The 20,204-nt window shown below is 41.7% G+C and overlaps 1 long non-coding RNA gene across 3 annotated transcripts in view; it reads right to left on the minus strand.

The window, feature by feature from the left end:
* LOC119503444 overlaps nucleotides 1-20,204 on the minus strand; it is a 78,456-nt gene that overhangs the window by 20,436 nt on the left and 37,816 nt on the right. For all 3 annotated transcript variants that reach the window (XR_005210317.1, XR_005210318.1, XR_005210321.1), the window contains one exon: nucleotides 14,704-14,808. This is a non-coding gene — a long non-coding RNA (uncharacterized LOC119503444). The remainder of the gene's footprint in view (nucleotides 1-14,703; nucleotides 14,809-20,204) is intronic.

Consider the following 20,204-nt stretch of genomic DNA (forward strand, 5'->3'; position numbering starts at 1 on the left):
TTATGTTTTGTTAGAGCCAAATATACATGTTATTTATATTGACCTAGCTTTCTGTGTCTGCTGTCAATCGACCATGAAATTAAAAAAAAATAAGATGTGTATTTGATCAAGAATACTTACTGCTAAACAAAGCTGAGTAAGTTATGTGCAGCTGTATTGGTCAAATTAGAATTTATACTGTTGTAGTTGTCTGACAGCATTAGCATGCAGCTATGGCAATAACAAAACCTACACACAAAACAAGTGATCATACTTGTAGTATAAAAACTTCAGGTACTACAAAATGATGCCAATGTTTCAAAAATTCATCTATTATTTCCTGTGGTGAGAAATGCTCGCTTAGAGTGAACATCAGCCTAAAAGGCAGTAAAAAAAGATGGGTTTTGAGATTCATGTGCTTTGGAGGTGACATGGTCTGAGTCTCCCGTGTGACATCAGAGCTGCAGATCAGAGCGTGTGAGCTGAGACGGGCTCGAGCGGTCCTCATCAGCTTATGGTAATGTTGTGAACAGTGTGACTGCTCCAATAGAAAGCCAGCTGACAGCCAGTGACATGGCCTGCCCGTCACCTGACACCTGCCAATAGAGGGGGAGGGCCACACGCACACACACACTCACACATATAAACACTCACACACATGCACACACCTGATAATCATTGAATTATACACAGCGCGCCTCTTTCACTAACCTCTCCTCTCCCGGGACCCAGCTGTTCATGAAATACCTCCCAGTAAGACAGTGGGGATGGAGGAGAGGGGCAGCTGGGGGAGGCTGGAGGGAGGAGGTGGAGAAAAGGCATAAAAAAAACACCCCATCACGCCTCACTGGCTCCCAATACCATGCACATTTTTAAGAGAGCCAAAGTGAAAAGATACAATTTCACTCAATGAGGCGGGCTGCAAAGGCAGGCACAAAGGAGACAAGATAGTGCAATCTAGAGGTCACTGACACTGCCTCTGCTGTAATTACTACACTTCCTTTAATACTTCTGCAATGCAACTGTTTCCCCACCCCCAGAACACACACCTCTTCCAGACGAACATGAACATATCAGTAAGAGGACAAGCGTTCACTGTTACAGCTGTATTGTGAGAGCCCGTCTTCATTTCCTAAGGATTGAGCTTTTTAATGTGCTGATCATGTTGATGTTAGATGACAAAGAGCAGGTTTGTGACCTTTAACCCTCTGGATCATGCAAGAGACATATTCCCTATCCTCATTTCTCACTCCGCTGACTGTCAATGGGTGAATAAGATGCATAATAATAGCAGCTCTTTGGTTTCTGGTGACACGACTGTGGCATTAAACTTCAGGTCACAGTGTCGATCAAGAGTATCACAGCTGAAATAGGTAAACCAAACCTGAACACACACCAGCTCAAATGGACATAAAAGCTATTGCAGACCTATGGGTTTAGTCTGGTCTCCACTGCAACTTTAATGTCTATTATTTGGCATTATTCTGTGTTTGTTCAAAGTATAGGTTTACTGAAATTTTCCCTTAAAGTACAGGGTTACTGCCAGATTAATCTGGAAACAGTTTTCAGTCGCGATTCAGGTTCAAATTTTCAATTTTCAAATGGGAAAGTAATAGCAAAGTCCAAAAGGGATTCAAAGTGCATCTTCTGTTTGTACACTACTTGAGAATTTATCATTTTTCAAACCAAAGTTCTGTCCCACAAGAGAAATTCAAGGGGCGAGCGGGAATGGATCACATCAAAAAGCGGTATATTTGTCTTGGGTTAAGTTTTGATGTGTGTGCTTGTGTTGCTGTTTTAAAGGATTGCATGCTGGGTGAAGGAAAAGGCTGCAGTCAACAAAAGGCATTATATACCGTGCCCAGCCAACCACTTAAGATATCTTTGAAGATGAATCAATCACTATATTATAGTGAAAGTCCACAAGGTGCCTGGCTCATGATCGAACACTGCGTCTGCACTTCATAGCAGTCTACAGGGCATTGATGCTCTGATTGATCGCAGAATGGAAGTGACTGGAAAGAAGAAAAGGATTACGCTTGTCAAACGCAGTCAATACGCCAGGCCGGTGGTCAAATGTTTGCAGTAAATCTCAAATAGTGTCTGCAAAGCTAAAAAACAATCGAAAAGAAAAAAATTCATTTGCTCGGAGGACCATCCTCTTGCATTCCCACTCAAACTGACAGGCCTGCAAATATGCAGTGGGATGAGTAGCCTAAGGCTTTAGGAGATTAGCAATGCTTTAAACATCAAAACAGCCCTTTCTATTATCTCAAGAGGGATCTGCCATCTAAAAGTGAACAGATTCAGCTCAGACCAAAGAATATACTGCTTCATACACAATCAATGTGCATTATTGTTTCACTTCTGCCAGATTGTGATTCCAAACTTTGTTTCTATCATAGTTCTCTGCCTCCCACCATAGGTTCAGTGCGTGTCTCTTGACAGTACTGGTATTAAGAGCTGCCCCCATTTGAAGAAATTATACGCACAAGTCAAAGCATCAAATCCCTGCGTTGGCATGAGGATATTGGAAACAGGTAACAATGATATCTGCGCATCAAACAAAGCTCAGCAGGGCTGCTATTGGGCTTAGTGTATTCAATGCGCCAATCGCTTGAGTGTTATTTACAGAGGGTTTTTCTTTTATGGAAAAATCAAGACGTGATTGATTCAGGTTAATGTGACTGCAAGCCAGCACCAAGCAGCATTTCAGTGCTCAGGTTAACAGAAAACACTAACTTCCATAAAGTGCTATGGAGATAAATCACTGTTATCCTGACAGCACTGACAGCAGTTTAAGCAGCGGCAATCATCAGAAGCACCTCGGGAGCCCCTGCGCTGCATTTTGCAAAATGTCATGGGGGGTTGATGGAAGGGGAGGAGACGGGTGGGCTGGCAGAGATCTCGGGTGGTGGGGGGGGGGCACTGGGAGAGATGGTCATATCAACCACCCATCAGTACGCAGGTGCTTTACATAAACATCCCAGAGCAGTAAGCAAATTCTGTTGACGAATAAAGGTAATAAAGCAGAGAGAGGGGTTGGAGGGGCGACCTGTCCCCGGTGTATTCCCCTCGCTCTGCGCTCTCACTCACTCACCAGCTCACCCGAGTGAGATTATGGTGTTTGCTTTTATCTGTCAGAGATCAATATTTCAAACGTCCGATAAAAGAGGAAATTGAACTGGGAATAGACTGAAGTGCTGTAAAAGTACAAAGCACAATTATCAAAAAGCACTTAAACTGCCTAATAGGATACACATATTAAAAATGCTCAAATGGATGTCTCACAGCCATAATGAGAGCTGATAGTGGCCTCCCATCTCCACTAGCCCCGCTGCTGTCTTTTGATCACAACACAGTGCCCTTCTGGATGCAGTCACAGTGGTCAATGCACTCTGGGTAGTATATGGACCCCTGGAGGCCACGCTCGCCATGTTTTAACACGCCGCCATTAGGTGTGAATGACTCTTTCGGCCTTTATGGGAAGTGCATTACGGATTTAAACTTTGTGTGAGAGTGCTAACTGTGGGGATACAAGGACATGTGAGAATAGGCCCTTAGAAACAAACAGAAAAAGAGGTGAGTCCATAACCCTGTTTTGTTACAGGAACGTCACTCACTTCCCCCAGTGTAACAGTCACTCTACTTCATCACAGCACAACATTAGGCTGTTATGGTGTATTGGCACATAACCCTGGGTTAGGTTTAATTCCTCTTGTGATCACCTTGGCAAAAACGATATAACTATATCCAATCTTGCCCTCTATTTAGCTTCTAACCCTAACCTGGAGGTGTGTCATAGCATACATAAATATAAGGAATATTTTAATATCTGTTGGTATTTTAATTGCTAATGTTGCTGTTGTAAGAATGTAACATTTGGTGCTTTGGATCTTACATGCTTTGGTAAATGAAGTGAATTCCTTCATCAAGTCTTAATCTATTTATCCATTTAGTATGGTGGCCCGGAGGTGTAAAACGTTTCAGAAAATTATTTGTCAAAAAACACAACAGAATTTCAGAAAGTCTTTTTCTAAAATATTGTTTTGCTGAAATGTTGTTTTGTGAAATGTAATTTTATTTTTTGTTAATTTGTCTTCTAAATTGTAATCTTTGCATCTTTATCCATATTTAGAGTAAGACATATGTTGAAAATTAAATTAAATAGTTAATAAAAACACGAGTAAAACATTAGTCACATTAAAAACGTTAAATGAAATAATACACAGAAGCATTCATGGACGTCACTGGGCCAATACTAAGATCGATACATGCCAAGTCCTCCAAATTAAACAACAAAATACGTTGTTTGTCCATATACTCTATAACAACACATAAGCATACTGTATTCTGATTTGATGCCTCTATCGGCACAATGACTTCATTTGTCTGCGTCTTCCAAAACTGTTAAAAATCACTTTTCACAAAATCAGTTTTATTATGTGACAACTCTATGGTTAATGAATTAGTTATGTTGAAGTATAAAAACAACTAGGTTAAGTATAGGGAAACATCATGGTTTGTGTTGAAATAAGTACTTAAGGAAGGTTAGAAAAACAGTGTGGTTTGGATTACAATGAAGACTTTGTCAAGGTTAGGAGACCTTCGTTGTCATGGTTACGATAATAAACATGTGGTTAAGGTTAGGGAACAATCATGATCATGTTTTAAACAATGCAATGTTGTCTGTGGGTTTTAAAACGGGAAACGGACTGCGGTCTCCAGTGTTAAAGTCTGAAGTTTTGTTGACCCATCCATCCTTCCTGACCTCCTCCTGATGGTCTTTAACAACGTCACCTGAATTCCCCTTTTGCTCCTGTCATACTGCGGCAGCTGCAGGGCTTTGAACGTGACCGTATGTTGTTGTGGGGCACTTGCTCAGGAGACTGTTCTTGCCGTTTTCCATCGGAGGACAGTCTCATAAATGCACACATTTTATGACACCATTGCTGAGGCTAACTTGCTCTGCTCAGGGTTCATGAGGAGTAGCCAAACTGCTGACTTTTGACCCCAATAACTATCTCACTGAAATGACCAACTTTCTACAAGTTGCAGACACTCTCTGCAAAGCCTGGAATGCCAACTCCAAATGTGGTAGCCATCTCAAACCAGCAAAAGGTATCTGTAAAATCATATCAAATGTACATTGCTGAGTACGTCCCAGACATATAGATATATTATCAAAAATTAGAGCAAAATAAGCCACCTGCTAACCAGATGCCAACCACACTTGCATGAAGGTTTGCCCACCGACAGGCTTGGTCACTGGACAGATCTGTGACTGAGCATAGCCAGTGAATGGCCTTCAGTCCAGGCCTGCACTACAGGTACAGTATGACACCATAAGCGGCTCATTAAGGCAGCATGTGTTAAGTGGCACAAGTAGTTTAGGAATTTCTACAGACTTTTTTGTACTGCCTTTCTGTTGTTAAACATACAGTACCAATCACATCACTGTGTCAAGATATACAGTAGCTACCACAAATGTCAGCCGAGGCTGTTGTGTAGCGGGTTAACTGAGGCTTTCACACTGAGATGTGAGGTACATACGATACGTTAATATTCACTGTCAGTGTGGTAAATGTCTAAATGATGCTGGTGACAGTGACTAGCATGGCTAGCTAACATTAGCTTGAGTGTGAGGCTGCTGCAGTAATACAGTCATACATTAACGTTATAGCAGCATCAGACTGCTGTCTGGATAAGCAATATCCAGCCACTGAGTTGGACGGGGGAAAACTGAAGGGGCATGGCGGCGATCAACCTTCATTTATTAAGGTATCGCGAATGGCTCAGGTTCAGGCAAGATCGCATTTATTATCATTATTATTATTATTATTATTATCATTATTATTATCGATATTATTATTATTAATAATAATAATACTTATTATTATTATTATTATCATTATTATTAGTCATGTGTATAAAACGTTTGTATGACAAGAGATGAATGCGTACAAACTTTGGTGTGATATCGGGTTTGCATTCCTGGCTGTGAGCAAAAATGTTCTCTAGCATGTAGAGATAATCAGGAAAAATAGAAAAAAGCAACATGTATTGTCAACCATACTGATTCAGAGTCTTCTAATATGATCATTTAGTAATGCAAAATAAAAAAGAAGAGTAAACTACTATTGATTTCTAGATCAAATGAAACCTTAGCACAGAAAAAACTGAGGGACTTTCCAATTATTCAGCAACCATGCTACAGAGAAGATGGGAAATATCAAGGGCATGACGCAGAAAATATTTCCACCGTGTATTATATATCTGGAATATCCCTTTAAGCAGAGAACATTAGATAATGAGACAGCGGAGCAGGTTTCCATTATGAAGATATAGAAGGCTTTGCTTTTACTGATATCCGGGAATCTTCAGATAAAGACTTCCTATTACTCCTTGACATGATATGATACGCCGGCCTATTCTTCTCCACCCTATCTAAATGATCCTTCATTAGAAACCTGATCAATAGGCTCTCTTGATTAAGTGGGATGAGAGACTCTCATTTCATTTTCAAGCATTTTTACGAATCGATGGCAACATTATCTTCCAACAAATGAGAGGGATGAAAGGAGGGCATTCTGAATGCAGGCCAATAAAATCATCTCTCACCTTCTTGTTTTTCACTAACACCCCACCAAACTCACACATTTGCAAGTGCATTCTCACATAATGAGTCCCCAATTAAACGCATAACTTGCATGAATAGGCACATGCGAAAAACACATAAATACAAACAGATGAACACGCTCACTACACAGTTGCAGAGTAAATCATGGAACTTGGTAATCACTGGCCTAATATAATTGCAGACAGAGCTTTTAATCTGGAACGGTAAGACATTAAGTAAATTAGTTTTTAAAGATTTAAGATGTTTAAAGATTTCATTTGCAGATACCTCGGATTCAATGTAGCAAGGGGAATCACTGTTGATTGAAACTGATAGATGGGGGAGCTCAGCTCTGTAAAATGTGTCGACACTGCAAAGCCAGGCTTCATTATGGAACAGTATCTACCTCGCATTTTCCCTGTGTATGTTTTTAACCTTTATTACAACATCAGTCCAGTTTACTATGACATGAGCTGATTATTCAAAGTTATATTATTAATAAAATACCATTATGTAATGAACAAATATTACATAATTGGGTGAAAAGTTATAAGGTATCTTTATAAATCAGCTTCCAGACCAACAAGTAAAAAATCAGCTTGTTCATTATTTGTTTGTGACGAACGCAAATAATGTTACTAACTTGATAACCTGCATCATTGTACTGATAAGTTAAACATCAGTGCTCTTGAAATGTTTCACCATATAACATCCAGCTGCTGCTGCAACACAAAGACAACTTTAGTAGAGCTAGTTGAGCTAGTGTCCCGTAGGTAACTTTGAGCCAAAGATCATCTTTTTAATCTGATATTTGTGGAGTTGTCAGGCCACCTCCTCAAAAATGTAGAGATGTGTTTACATCCAGGCCAGTCGCACAGCAGCTTGTGAAATCGTCACGAAGTTTAATGTATTAATTCATGTACACACAAATTTTACATTTCTTTCGTGATGGTCAGCAAAAAATCTATTTGTATGTAAGTCACGTAATTGTGAACCGGCAAGTATAGAGAGCAGCGAACGCCATGTAGGGAGGAGATCTGGGTGGATGGATGGGTCAAAAAACACTGGACTTTTGTCCAGTAGACCGGTGTTCATGTCCCGTGTGAAACCACAAGTCAAAGTTGATTTGTCATGTAACTTTTCCTAAACCTAACCAACTAGTTTTGTTGCCTAAGCCTAACCAAGTTGATCTTTTCCTAAACCTGACTAAGTAGTTTTATTTTGAAAAGACTGCAGCGGAAATTGACATGCACGTCACAAGTTGCTGGAAATTCATAGGAAAACGCACAAAAAATATGTTGTTGGAAGTCGTGCTGAGCATCATGAAAAAAAAGTGTCTGTTTACACAAATCAAATAGTTTTCTAAACAATACAAATGTGTCTCAGTTTATTTCCTGTTGCAGTGTATGTGAAAGACATTAGTTGACTGGAAGTAAACATGGACTCAAGCTGTTGCCTAGCAATGCAATTCCGTTGAAATGGTCTCTAGCTCCAAAACTGGAAATGGAACAAACAATAAAAAAGGAGCTGGCTGCAAAAGGTCAATAACACTAATTGTGGGGAAACCTCACGGGGATGACACGACTGCACCCGACTGTTGCTTGTGAAAAATTAGTAACAGCATGAAGTTCCCCCTAAAACCACAAATTGTCGGTTTTATATTTCTGTTTGTGAATGGATTAAACAAATGAGATACAACGTGTTGGCAAGCTTTAGAGGTGCTGGTAGACTACTTTTTAACTTTGGACAGAGGCAGGGTATCTGTGAGCTAGGCTAATTGCGTTCCAGCTCATTTAAGTCTCAGAAAGAAAGGAAACAAGCACAATAACTAAATGGTTAAAATATTATGTCCAGGTCAAGTTTCACCATGACTTTCCCAGGCTACCCAGGTATTTAGCCGTTCTCACAAGCCTCTCCTCTAACCTTTAAGTGAGCACCATCCACTTGGCCTTAGTACAGAGATACTTGTGGTTAAAGCAAAAAAAAAAAAAAAAATCACAGGAAACAAGGCACAGCCATATTATTATCAGCCTAACCCTGTTCAAGATGTTTCTTTTGTTATTCAAGTTCGGAAGTGAAGTGTTTTCAAGTCCGGCCACATCCGAGTCCTCCTCTCAAGGACGGGAACGATGAGAAAAAAGGCCCATAAGAGGATACATTTTTTCCCATTGCGGTTCAGAAATCCAACATTTTATGGGTTGGCCCATTAAAGAGAGGGCACTTGAGTCACTCGAGGGACTTCAATTAACCCCTGGGGCAGTTTGGTCTGCCGCTCAGTGACTCTGGGCACAGCCTCTCCAGGGTTTGCCTCGCAGTGCAGCCATCTGACAGTGAGCTAAACAGACTCAATCGATGCCTGTAAAAGAGAGGCGAGCGAGCTGGTGTGTTGTCAGCCGCCGCGCTACACTGTTCCTCCTTCTGGCGCCCTTCAGCTTTAATTTTTTCCCGGATTCAAATCACATTTTTGATATTTGCTTTATATGATAGAAAACTGAAGGGAAAAATCTTCAGGGAAGAATTAGAGCCTTTGTGCTGGCCTCAAGGGCACTGATCTGAGGCTCAACCTAATTTGGAAAAATAGAAAGGTCTTGCTGTGTTATTATCATTTGTGCTGGTGCATTTGATACTGGGCTGCCTCTGGGGGTTGAGCAAACAGACGCCAATGGCGAGAGGCGACATCTTAAAGTGATATTTCACTTTTGTGGACTGTTTTCACTTAACAGAAGTTCAGGAGCATACAATCTCCAACATTAGCTGCCCAGGGGATCCACTGACTCCAGCCTCCTCCAACACACACACTGACACACACACACACACACTTTAAAGCCTTGATTTGATCACAGAAACTGTTGGAGATATCTAGCAACTGGTATAGCGAGGCCACTGTGAACATTACACCATTCAGTCGACTTTCAAGTTCAATGATATTTCTGACTTACAAAGATTACAAAGACTTTCACATTGTCATCTTGATTACAGAGAAAGGGGACTGGGTATAATCTTGAACTGGGTCAGATCAGTGTGGGAAAATTCAGCCCACAGTTCAATAAATTCAAACAGCTCCATGTTATGAGACGTGGGATAGTGCAGCTTGCACATACTGTCTTGGCCCCTGTGAGGATAATTCATTAACTTCCCTAATCCTCTCATGTGGTGTTGCAGCAGAAAAAAAAAAGATGAAAAGCTCACTGAATATCAAAAACAACGATTTCTGAGCTCCCCGCCATCGCCTTCGCACTCTTTCACAAGTGTCTCTGCAAAGGGATGCTACATGTTCCAAGCATGCACGTCCTGTGTTAATGAGCTTCGAAATACATTTTCGGCAGCTTATGGCTGCCGCGCACCGCTGTGGGATGAGAACAGCTCAATAAAATATACACAGGAGGTCGAAACGGTAGGGAAATAAAAACCCCTTTTTGACAATGTTAAGCCTCGCAGCTGCTTTGAGGCAACTGAAGGGTTTTTATCAGCTCTTCAGATGTTGGATCATAGGGCGCCGAAAGCTTTCCAAGGGTAAGCAAAGTCAGAGGAGTCAGTACTGTACCAGCACATGCCTCTACCCACACGATTACTTCACATGTCATAGGGTTTCTCTTGCACTATCTGTCTGCACTATATGTGAGGTCCTGCTGTCTTTGTTCTTGTATGTTTGTGTCAGTATACCTTTTCAATGTCATCGTGCAAAATTCACATGTATTAAGTAGTTCTGTCAAAGTTAATGCGATAATAACGCAAATTTGTTTTAACGCTACTAATTTACGCATTAACGCAACCGATCTTTCGGAGGTTGTAGCGGGCTCAGTTTTAAAGCTAGAGGGAAGATACTGGCATCATATGAAACTAGAAAAACCTAAGGAATCCATTGGCACATGTCATGATAAACGCTATATTTTAGCGAGGAAAAACTGTCATGGCCATTTTCAAAGGGGTCCCTTAACTTGAAAATGGGTTCTATGGGTACCCACGACTCTCCCCTTTACAGACATGCCTACTTTATGATAATCACAAGCAGTTTTGGGCAAGTCATAGTCAAGTCAGCACACTGACACACTGACAGCTGTTGTTGCCTGTTGGACTTGAGTTTGCCATGTTATGATTTGAGCATATTTTTTATGCTAAATGCAGTACCTGTGAGGATTTCTGGACAATATTTGACAGCCCTAGTGTTAAGTGATCACAATTTGTTCTGATTCTGACTTTTTCCAAAGTAATTCAACTTGATGATCTTTCAAGCAATGTTCCTCTTCAGATTTAAATGTAATTTCACAAATAGGAGCAGACCTAAACAGTCTTCTCTTATTGGCCGTTACACAACACTGCGGTGGGGTAGAACTAACTCAAAATCTGTCTGCGTATATTATAAAACACAACTGCCTTATAAAGTTAGCTGGTCACTCAAGTGAGGCGGCAGAGTCACTGCTCATGAAAGGAACCAGATTGTGCCGGCAAAACTTGTTCGGGAAAAAATACAGTAGATCAGGGAAAAACTGTGGGAGGCCTAAACTGTAGGAGCTAGTGTGACTGTAGCGGGCTAAGAACAACATTCCACAAGTTATACAGGTATATTTTATTGGCGTTACACTTTGCTAATATCCTGCCCCTCTCTTTGTCTGGCTGGACATTAGAAAATCTTGTGGATTGTGTTTGAATCAATTTGTATTCATTAAGTTAGTTTGAACCATAGACTATAAAGATGGACAACATAAAAGCTCCCCAAAAGTGAGGCCAAAACATAGAGACGCGTCGTCCATCTATATATTATACATATATAGATATATATATAGTCTATAGTTTGAATTTGTAAGAACTGGATTTTTTGAAAAAGTGCCAACTTTTGTATACTTTTACATGACTGAAAACTTACCTACAACTCTCACCTACTGCAAATCCCAACTTGCTACTCCAAGCGGGCTGCAGCAAAGAATTATTTCCATATGATATATTTCCTGCCTCATACCGTATTCTCCTAAGAGATGAACTCTTGAAGACAGTGTGGAATCAGCTTTGACATGAAAAAGGCTGTAGATATCAAAGCCGACTGCACTTCAGGAAATAAATCTTGAGGAAGTCTTGACGAAAAAAAGAGTCTCTATAATTCAGTTAACTATTAAAGAGGTGTGATACTGAACTGAGGTGGGTTATAGTTGAAAAATACATCCCTTGACCCTTCGTAGCTGCCCAGGGGAGGAGGAAATGAGTTTATCGATGCATGCTTCTGTCTGTGCAGATAGTGTTATAAAGGAGAGGGTCAAGTAACAAAAGCCGCTCTCAGACAAACGTTGTAGGAGCGTTCTATAATGACCTTGCTCTCAAAACCACGGCGTAGGTTAATGACTCTGCACCTGGCCTGGGCTCCTAGCAATGATTTTTCAGGGCCGGTCGTGTGATGTATGATGCGGTGATTGTTTGAGGTGTGTATAAATTAAAAGAATGCCGTCTCGTTGACATTCTGGATGATGAAATAAGAGGCACTTTAGGTAATTCCTCTGATAAAGCAGCCCGACCCCATGGCGGATGATAGAATCAAAAGCACTTGCGCGGGTCGCTGTCAGGATCATCTGTCTAGTCAGTCCATTAAGGCTGAGCACGGGGGCTTCGACTCCCTGCCAAGAAAGCATGAAGCTCCAACGTCCTAAGTGGGAACATCCTACATGAAGACAAGGGGGCACAGAAACACGAGGAGTTGACGGTATACAGTTCAGGTACACAGTCTTAACGAGAGCACCTTACAATGATGGAGCAGGTAGGGAGTCAGTCTTTTACTTGTAGGCTTATGTGGGACATCCAGCTGATGGACACATATTGTGACCTGTTGGTTATGTGATTACCCTTCAAACCACAAGGCTGCCTGCCCTGCCTTGAGTTCTGATGTCTCCACGCCAGATACAATCTGATGAAACAACATCTCACCTTACTGGAAACAAAAACTAGAAGTCACCCAATTTGACACAGTATCACGTTTGTTTATCAAGACGCAGTAGCAGAATCTGAGGCTGCCTTCTCAAATGTAAATTCATGTCGACTTACCAAGGGCAATATCCTGTCTGTATCCATATCCTGTCCTCTGAAGAAGGAGTCTGTGTTTGTTGGGAGTGGAGGGTGTTTAACATTAAAAATGATGATATTGCATCAAGGCGATAAATAAGTGAGTAAATATGTGGACAGGAAGCAGGATGACTGATAGCAGCTCCCGCTGCAGCCCATTAGTTGTTGACAGCTTCTGCAAGGGAAGCAGGCCGGAATCGGAGGCCTGTAATTCTGTCTCATTACCACGCCAGTCGGCACTTCCTCCCCCGGACCTTTAATTCATCTCTTATAGTTTGCCTGTCGCTGGTCTTTGTTTTATTGCTAAGTAACTTGCGTGCTATGATGCCTGATTTATGGCAGTAATTGAGCGCCTACAAATCAGAGAATATTTTCATTGATTACCTCAAATTGTCTAATCTTTTCTATGTTCTTGGCCACTGATTGGGTGGTATTTACTGATTGCCTCTTCCTAACTTAAAAATCAATCAGTGGCCACGGCCAGAGTGGCTGGATGAATCCAGGCCAAGGCAGCTGCTCCTTCTCCATCAAATAATCTCTGAGGCATCACGTGAATCTTGATGATGTTTATATAAGCAGTCCAATACAACAGACTAGAATTTATTGAATGTATTGGGTCTTTATTTTGAAATTAGCTGTACTCAAATCGATTCAATCCATACAGCGCAGTAAATGTCAAAATGTATGCCTCCCACCGGGGGACATTGTTTTTTTACAGTCCCAGGACATCTGACTGAGCTCTTTATCAAAAAATGGATTCCCACATTCACAGATGCAGATTTTTCCACCAGCAAGTTCCAAGCACAATCACATGTATTAATAGTGTAACTGTACTCAGCCGACTGTATATTGTGCATTGCTTCATGAAGAACAGAGTTATATCAAATCAGTTTTTAACAGTGACCTCTGGAGGTCGCACCAAAACGGGACATGCACACTTAAATTTGTCTGTCGTACGGGCTTCAATAGACGCAAAGTCGTATGAATGACACGATAATGCGCAAGGCAATAACAATGCCTTTCTTGCTTTTGGCGTGTCATTTGTACACCATGTAGTTAGTAGCGTACTGACTGCAATGTAAACACATCCGTGTAAATATGCTAGGCTTATTGCGGGCGGATGGGGAGGTTGATGGGTTCAACAAACACAGGACTTTTAACCAGGAGACCGGTGTTCAAGACTTGTGTTTTGTTTTGTAAGTTACACTAGTGACATTTGTCACGTTTTTTAGTGAGGTTTGTGACATGATTTTTGTACTAGGTTATGTTGTTTATGTAAAGATTGTACTTAGTTTTCGTACGTAAACCTAACTTTGTTGTTTGTTTTTGGCAACAAAGTGGTTTTGTTGCCTAAACCTAACTGCAGACGTTACCATAGTTTTGTTGTGTGGCATACAAATGACTCGCGAATATTTGTTGCCCGGAAGTGTAATGTTACCATTCCTTAATGTGATGTTAGCGTCTCATCTTTGAAGGGCATCACAAGTGATGTCAGAATCAGAATCACTTACAAAATGACGTAGTGAATTCCAGACATACATTTACCGTGAAAATTCAACATTCGGTAGCTGAAGTGAAGCTACTGTTGCAGTCAGACTGCATGTTTCCGGTAATGCTATCTAAATCTTATTTCACTCCTCTGCGGCTGCTTTGGCTCTTGTCACCATCAGGCTCATTTTCCTGACAGTTTTCACTTGCACTTTTGACATGAGCTGACTTCCTGTTACAAGGTGTGGCGGATAATTATAGAATGCATTCAGGGCAGCAGAGGTGTGCTGCTGTCCGGGGCTGAATCTAATGCAGTCACATCTGTTTAACTTCACCATGCGGGAGCACCTACAGGTCTGGGAGGGAGAAAACAAAGCGACACAGAGAGGGAGACACTGGACAGGTTTAATTCTCTGGCCACTGGCGTCTCGGACGGTATCGAAACAACAAGGCGGAATCTGCACGTTTGTGGAGGGGACGGGGGATCGGTGCGTGTGATATGAGCCTGTGATGACAAGTGCTGATTTATATTGAGGTGGACGTGGATGTACAGAGCCCTGAGGGCGACTCACCTACTCACACATTACCGTCACTGTCAGGAGGGGACAATGAGAGGGAGTGGGAGGGAGGGAGTTTTCCTCATCCAGGGTAACCACAGGGATCAAGACTCTCAGCACCTGACAGAAGAACACAAGACATAAATCAGAATCAGAAATACTTTATTGTACTTCCTTGTGATACATTTTCATGATAATATCCACCATTTTCATTAGTAATGTAAATATGTGAAAAAAATTAATATGTTTTACAGCCTGTTTGAGATATTGAATGAGAAACTGAATCAAAAGAGTCAATCAACAAACTTTCAAAGAAGAGAGATTGAAGATTATTGGCAATGAATACATTTTCCAATCAGAAATGTTTATTTCTCCACCAAATGCAACTGATAGGGTACTTTTTATCCATAGAGAAGTGAGCTTTTTGCAAAATGTGATATAACAGAATGCAAAAAATATGAAGTAAATGTATGAGGTGTGTGTGAGCATGCTGTAAGTGTGTGTGTGAGAGAGAGACAGAGAAAGAGAGAAGCATGGCGTGAGAGCAGCTACCCTCGGTAATTTCATCTGCTGACATACACACTGTAGGATCATTTTAAAACTGCAGGTCTGAAATGGGGATTTTTAAGCTCAGCCATTAAAATCTAAGAATTCAAATAACTTTCTTCATTGAGAATTTTATAGATTCCACATTACACATGACCTTCAAAAGAAACGGGGGGGGAAAAGTCGCTAATGAAAAAGTGCTTACCGGGATAGAGTTACAGAGGAGGTTAAAATGGTTGATAAAGGTACAAAGCTGGCTGTATTCACTGACGGCACCAGTTTGTACGTTAGACAACATTATTAGATGAAATGTGCTTGCTTGGGAATCAGACTCATCACATGGCAGGGACAATGCTGTGGTTACGCAGGACTGCAATTATATCAATCAAAAGATCATGTTTTTCAGACGAATTACATTATTACAAATTTTCTTTGATGATATCGCAGCCTGTGATCTTTCAAAGGAAGAAAACATTATGAAACAAAACTGTTCCGTTACAATCAACCCCTGATGAGTAAGCCATCTTTGACTGATTAAAAACTCCCAACAAAATTTTTTTGAAGCACTTCCTGTTTGGTCTGTCTCACATCCCTGCTTACAAACAGCACCCTGCGTGATGAGTGTTTTTCTCTCTGCTACAGTAAAGTCCTCTCAAATATTTAAGGAACTCCTTTTAATAACTGCATTTCCCTCACCAGTTTTTTTCTGTCTCCAGTTTGATTTTGCGGAGAGATTACAGTGATAAGAAAATCTAAACATCCGCCAGGTTTATCCCTCATAGGCTGCGTTTTCATTGTCTCTGACAATTAGCCCTGAGAAATGGAGTCCTCGGTCGCAGGCCTCGCCTTTATTGTATGCTGACAGACAATTCCCTCTGGGGTCGCAACTCTGCAGCCACGCAGAGACAATAGAAAGACAATAGAAAAGACCAACCACAGAAATGAGCTATGAGAAACAGCATGGCTTTTGACTCCTTTGGGGGAGTAACACTGCCGACAAGTAAAGGCAGGTAACATCAAGCTCATCCACTGTCCACCTCGCTCGAGTGGCTATCTACTGTTTTCTCCTCATATCACCTCAGCAGCACCCCCCCTCGCTGCCTCCTCCTCCTCCTCCTCTCCCACCAACTCAACCCCCGCCTTCGGACACCCACCCCCGTCAATAAATCCATCTGGGAGATCAATGCCGCAGCGAATCACTAAAAGTTATCAGCTGAAGCCCTGCCAAATCAGCAAACACAATCACTATGTAAATCCATCTTTTCCCCTCCACAAAGACACGCTTGCTTTGAGTGCTTTGAGTATGAGCGAAGCTGCTTTCTCTGAGAACTAAATGTGTGATAGAAATGGACAATATTGGCAACTCTAAACCTCGGCACATTTAAAGTATATGGTTCAGTTCTCAGCACAGTGCAGAGGGTTTCCTCTGAGGAGCTACATATTCTCACCAGAATCAACAAACTCCCACACTGGCAGCACAAAACAGCTCAATAATAGACAGGAAGCATGGTTGATTCTTAATGCACGGCGTCACCTAATGGGTATCTGCCAGATGTTTATTCTGTCTGTATGATATCAACCATAACAACAGCTACTTTGTATGTTTTCATGTTTACTATAAAGTTGCCACGGGCTGGTCATTGATATGCTTAGATTGAGCTCTGATGGTGACATCTGTGCTGTCAGTCAGGATGCAGCCGTGGCCCCCACCTTCCCCATTGCCGTGGGCAAACCCCCCTCTACTGCTCCTCTCTCTCTCTCTCTCTCTCTCTCTCTCTCTGTTTCAGTCTCTCCGTCTCTCTCCCCCGCACTCTCTCCCCTTAGACAGCTTGGTCACCCAGGCCTGCAGGAGAGGGTCTCACCGTGATGAAATAGAGGTAGGCAGTTGTTCCTTCAGCCCCAGGGTCATTATTTAAAAAGTGACAGAGACTCCAGTGAGTGAACGTGAGAGAGGTGAGGAAGGAGGGAGGCGGTAGAGGAGAGAGAGGGAGAACAGCACTCAGGAAAGGAGGGAAGGGAAGAGGAGAGGCAGGAGGTGGGGGCTCAGTTGTGCAGGTGTATTGTCCAGCGGAGGGAGAGGGTGCTGGGAGACAAATGAATCCAGCAGGCATTTGGTACACACCGGAGATTGCTTATCGATCCAGATCGCAGTATTCAGGCCGGCCTGAGAGAGGGCTGAGAATTTTCTGAGGGAGTTAATAACCTGGCAGCTCAGCTGTCTTGTCCAATTCACCAAAGGCAGAGGCCTAATCAGGGCTGGATTCCTTTTTCTGTCTGAGGAGGGGGCCCTAGCCCTCCACCCTTCTCTTTCAGCTTTGGCTTCTCTCCATCTCCATGTCGCCCTCCCCTCATCCCTCCCTCCGTCCACAGCCCCTCACTTCCACTCCATCGAAGCTCTGAAAGTGATTGAAATGACAGCCTATAGAAAGAGGCTAATCAAATTGTTTATTATCAGTCTGAATCAATATGTATGGATTGTTAAAACATCAAAGTCAGCCCCTGGAAAAGTAATAGTCAACGGCCGGCAGCAGCTGCTCGGCTAAGGCTGGGTCCCTGGGAGCCTCGCTCCATTTAAAGCGACTTTCACTCTTACTTAAGTCCTGATGACCCGACGAGGTCAGTTGGCTGAAGGCGATGTACATGGTTGTGCTACAGCGCCGCTGCCGAGTAAAACCCCTCTAAACTTCCCTCCAGCTACTCACACGCACGTCTGTTCGGGCTGACTGATAAACAATCCATCAACTAAATAAATGAGCCACAACGGTACCGAGATAAAGACCATCGCTCACCTACTGTGCTCCGAGCAATATTTTGGACGACTGGTTGTTGGTTCCCTAAAATTCAATATTTCGCACTCATCCTCTCCGTTGAATCCAACTCTCCTCTCTTTAGGAAACCGGTCTGGATTGCAAATGAGGTCATGCTGATGAATGAGTCAACTGAGGGGATCAAATTGCTTTGAGATGGACATTGTAGTTGGTTTCAGGCCGCGAGACAAGCTGGCATGGAAGATTGATGGATAGCCATTGTCCATTCATTGGCGCTGAGTGTGACACCTGATGTTGGCCGGGGTCTCCCTCCACCTCCGACGCCCCACAAACACAAGGCAACGTCGTGGCTTGATAGAATGATTAGACACTGAATGATATCTCCTTCTGCAGCTCTCCATCTTGACCACTTTACCGCTCCCAAACATTAAGATGGATCACAGCGTCTACAGCCACCAGGTCAAATGTGAGAGGATTTGGGCCGCCATATATCGCACAAATTATGTAATTTGTAGTTTTAATTTTCTCACTGAGAAAGGCATGCATTTCACCAGAATGTCAGGTCAGCTAAAATCAGGTCACGTTTCAGTGTAGGACAAATTAAAAGTGACGGACTCATACTCACTCATCCAATTGCCCTCATTTTGCTCCCAATTTTTCTGTCACTCATTTCAGTGGCGTCAAATTGCCAATTCAATGGTCACCGTTTCAAACAACACGCTAATCCATATCGCTATAGGAGAAGCTTCCTAATTGGAAGTCCACTCGACTCCTTATCGTCAGCTCCATTACATGAGCCACATAAAGGCACCGTCATCCATCATACACCAAATTTGTTCCGTCATTTTTCTTTTGGATGGAAGATAAGGGCCAGGGGGCGTATTGATTTTATAAAAAACATGAAGCTGAGACTCCAGAAAAGGAATATTTGCCTCTTATCGATAATTGCTCTAATAACCATGACTGACAGAAAGAAAAGAAACACATCTGGGCCTGACACCCTCAGAGGGAGAGATATCTGAGAAATGGCTTCGTGGAACATTTTTGTTTTAATATTTTTATCTTCCCTCCTTCATTTTCTCAGTTTATCACTGTTGTGTTTAATATTGTTCAAAGAAAGAAGACAAGAATACATAATGAACAAACATGATACTCACTCTGATGAACAGTACTTGTCTACTCCACAGGCTTTCAGAGGGAAATACTACTTTTTCTTTTTTTTTTTTTTACTTAGCTACATTTATCCATACTTCCAAGTTATATGCATGCAGAATCAACTGTCTCAGATTTGCTACCAAACAGTATGGAGTTGGACCAGCACTAGCCATCTGGGCCAACAACAACAACAATTGAATGCTTTTTAATAGTGAATGCATCATTAATGAATGCACTGTATTTACTTTTAATTGCATTATATAAGAAATAATTTTACCAATATACTAATACGTTTACTATTACCCTATCTGCTCCCCTGGCACCTGACAATGGGCAGCTCCATCACTCTAATATCTCTCCAACTACATGATAGTTTGTGTATTTCAGGCATATGTATGTAATTAACATGGAGTGAACATTTTTTTTATTCATTTGGATTCATGAAGTAATTCTTCTTCTTCTTTACTTGTACTTTTACTCAAAATACTTTTAATGGATGACTTGCTGTTCTTTTAATGGTAGTGTTACGTAGCAGTATTGCCAGCTTTAATGGAAGGGGTAAAGGGATAGGGAAGGGTGTGATTTTGGGGGGATTTTACAATTTTTCCGTCATGAGGAGTCAGAGAAGTCCGAAAAATAAAGAGATGACTTTTTCATGTCAGTGCTAGTTTGAAAGTAAAAGATATTACACTGTAAAATTAGATTTACTCTTACTAAATTTTCTGGTGAGTTTAATACTATATATATTGTATATACTAACCAGTTTAGTCATAGTCTTAGAATTGAGGCTGTTTCACACCACTTCTAATTTCCTTAATTAGACTACTCTTTTTCCCAATGTCTAGTTGATCTGACCCAATAGCGCCCCCAATTGCCTTCTATGCCTTCAACCTTCTATGCTATGGAATCACTCGGGTGAGTTCATGTTGCTCATGTCACAAGAGATACAGTATATTTAGGCTGTAAACTGTTACTCAGGCTTGCAGAGAGATAAAAATGCAGTTTCATCATCAAACAAATCTTGTCTACAGTTTTGTACAACAAATT

Source organism: Sebastes umbrosus, chromosome 2 (genome assembly GCF_015220745.1).
Source record: "Sebastes umbrosus isolate fSebUmb1 chromosome 2, fSebUmb1.pri, whole genome shotgun sequence".
NCBI lineage: Eukaryota > Metazoa > Chordata > Actinopteri > Perciformes > Sebastidae > Sebastes > Sebastes umbrosus.